Below are 3748 nucleotides of genomic sequence, written 5' to 3'. Positions count from 1 at the left end.
TCCTAGCTTGTTCATGAGTACCATAAATGGATATAAGCACAACTTACTCATCACCATCCAATACAATTCATAATGCATATATTGAACCCACTTCTCATACATTTCAAATAGGTACCTATACCACTCACCACATGGTCATAAATTTTCTTATTTCGTTATAGAACATAAATCTTTCGATAAACCATTGATACTCAATAGCCCCGAACATTGGATCAAATGCCGACGTCATGTCCCAGACATGGTCTTATGCTGGCTAACACATTAAAGTCGATGCCGTGTCCCAGAAAAGTCTTACACTAACTTTCATATATCAAGGTCGATGCCATGTCCCAGACAGCCTTATACTGGCTCTCATTTATCGGTGTCGATGCCATGTCCCAGACAGGTCTTACACTGACACACAACAAGCTGATGCCATGTCCCAGACAGGTTTTACACTAGCTTGTATGTCCCGAGGCCGATGCATGTCCCAGACATGTCTTACACTATCTCTCGTCTCAATGCCGATGCATGTCCCAGACATGTCTTACACTAGCTCACATACCACGCAATGTCATGATATGAATATCCAAATCTATTCCAAATGTTCAACCGAAATTCCTTACTACATTAATTTCTCAACATGCATTCTCATAATTCACAATTATAACAATTTATGGAATATTGATTCAATCGTACATTATAACAATATAGTTGCATTATTGACATACAACTTACCTCGGTATACAAAAGTAGGCGGCTAGTTGAATTACTCTACTAGTTTAGTTTTCCCCAAATCTAGGTCCAGATTCTGTCTTTCTTGGTCTAAAATGATAATATTTCACTCATTTAGCCACCATATCAATAAAACAACAACAATACATAATTTGGAAAATTTGACCATTTTGCCCTTAGATTTTCACAAAATTATGATTTTGCCCTTGGGCTCGTAAATCGATTTTTATCAATTTTCACGTTAACCAAGCCTATCTGAACCTATTTCATACTTATGGCAACTCACAAATTCAAACATTTCACACATTTATCCTCTATTTTTCTACTTCACAAAACAATCCATATTAGGTGTTTTTCATAAAAACCAATTCACAAAAGTTGTTTATCTAAGAACTAGGATTCATTTTCTTCCATAAAAACTCAGCAAATATTACAACTCCTTTCATGTTAAATCCCTAGTCTATCAACCATTTTGCATAATAGTCCCCTCAATAGCTAGATTAAGCTTTAGGGGTTCCAAAAACACAAAAATTATCAAGTAAGGCTATCTAAATCACTTACTTTCAAAGATGGAGAGTGGCTGCAAATTTTAAGCTTCCAAAACCCTCAATTTTCTGGTATTTTTGATGGAGAAGGAAATGAGAAGAATATGATATCTTTTTCTCTTTCCTTTATTTTTATTTTATTCATTTAAGTCACCAAACACACCTAATACTTGACTTTTGACCTCTCTTGTCCCCTATGGCCGGCCACTCCTCTAAAAAGGGTCTATTTTCCCTTTAAAGACTCCCCATTAAGGTTCCTTGGCAATTTAACACCTTTAGCTATCAAAATAGGACTTTTGCACTTTATGTGATTTAGTCTTTTTTCCTCATTAAGCATGAAATCGATAAAATTAATTCACCAAAATTTTCATACTCTGATATAATTATGCCACAACACATAAAATAATGCCAAAAATAATTTCTCTGACCTCGGGCTAGTGGTCCCGAAACCACTGTTTCGATTAAGCCTAAAATCGGGCTATTACACACGGACGTGTGTCTTGGCCGTGTGAAACCTGCACTTAATTTGTGAAAATTAAATTGACCACATAGCCTAGCACACGAGCATGTGGCAGGCCATGTGGCACAAGTTAGAGAGTTACACGGGTAAGGACACAGGCTGGGACACGACTGTGTGCCTCACATCAAATGCCAACATGGCCTGAGACATGGGCATGTCACTTAGCCGTGTGAACCACACGTCTTGCTCACACGGGAGTGTGACCCCTATATTAAATAAAAAATTTTAAATTTCATGAAAAATTCTCTGAGATTCCGATTTAGTCCCAATTTGATTCTAATGTTTAAATTGGGCCTCGAGGGTCCATTCAAGGGACAGTATGATTATTTTCTGATATGAATAGTAAATTATATGAATTATTTGTATTTGTTCCGTAAACTCTAGTAATGATCTATAACCCTATTTCGGTGACGGTTATGGGTTAGGGGTGTTACAGTTTCAGTGGCTAAGTGTTCTTGTTGTGTGTATGAGCTCTTTGGTTCAAGTCCTACTTTTGGCAAATTCTATTATTTTTTATCCAAGCCTTAACCCTTTTGGGTTGGGTTATAATTTCTTGGTAGTAAACTCATGTCAGAATGAGTCTGCTGGTTCAGGTGGTAATGTGTTAGCTTATTCTGAGGTCTTATGTTCTGTAACAGCCCATTTTTTAGTGAAATTGGAACAGTGGTTCGGGACCACAAATTCGATTTGAAAATAAATTTTATTTTTATTTTTATTATATGGTTCGTATTATGATAAATATGTCGTGTGAATATTTTGATACTAAAATTTTATCGATTAAGTGTTTAATTACGAGAAGGACTAAATCGCATAAAATGAAAAAGTTAAATTCTAGTAGTTATAAGGATTAAATAGCTATGGAATTCAAAACTTGAGGTCTTTATATGGTAATTAGACCATTAAAGAAAAGTATGTAGATTTTTGGTGACTCAGCCATGGAAATTTAGAAAAAGGGTAAGGATTAAATTGGAATTAAAATAATTTAATTAATTGAAAGATGATAAAAAGAAATATCATCTTATTTTTGTCATCTTCAACCCCAAAATTATATGGAAACCCTAGGAGAGAGAAAAGAAACTTTCAAGGCTTAATTGGGTAAGTTTCTTTATCCAGTTTTTAGTAATTTTGATATTTTTAAAATAGGGATAGCTTAAACTATCTATTTGGGGGATCAATTTGAAATGTTATCAAAGTATGAAAAATGGGTCATGGATGTATATGCTGAAAATTAGAAATTTATGGTAGAAAATAAAAGGCTGTTGATATATAAACAACTTTTACAAAGTGATTTTTGATGAAAACATGATGTAGAGACTAAAATGTAAACTTGTGAAATTGAAGAAAAATTATGAATTTTTATGAATACATGTGCTGTAAATTTTGTAATGGGATTTTGGTTAGAATAAAGAGTAAATTGCACAAGTTTCATTTTTCGAGCCTGGGGAGGAAATTGGAATTTATGGAAAAGTTAGGGGCAAAATGGTGATTTTGCCTAGGATGTAAATTGAGTCCAAATAAATATGAAATATGTGAAATTGATGATTAAAGCTATTTATATAGATTCGGAAAATACAAATTCAAGGTTAGACCGAGGAAAAGAAAAGGTTTCGGGTTAGTAGATTTTATATGCAAACAAGTGTCGAGGTAAGCTCGTGTAACTTAATGAGACATGTAAATATGTTTAATTGAATGTTGTGTTGTATGGAATGTGACTTATATTGATGTACACTACTTGAATGCTATAATGAGAAATTTAGCACATGCTTGATATGGTGAAAAAGGGTTAAGTCTTGATTGAATATTTAATTCCGATGAATATATGTCCTTTTCCCAAAACAAATAAGGTCTTGCATTTGTTGCGAACGGGATTTAGCTTAGACGAGTAATCCTATTGACCTTGTTATAGAAAGGATTTAGCCTAGACGGGTAATCTAACTATAATACTTCTCGAGTATATGTTATGATTAGG

Source organism: Gossypium hirsutum, chromosome A03 (assembly GCF_007990345.1).
Source record: "Gossypium hirsutum isolate 1008001.06 chromosome A03, Gossypium_hirsutum_v2.1, whole genome shotgun sequence".
Lineage (NCBI taxonomy): Eukaryota > Viridiplantae > Streptophyta > Magnoliopsida > Malvales > Malvaceae > Gossypium > Gossypium hirsutum.
The sequence above is the reverse complement of the archived record's forward strand: the minus strand, read 5'-3'. Positions refer to the sequence as shown.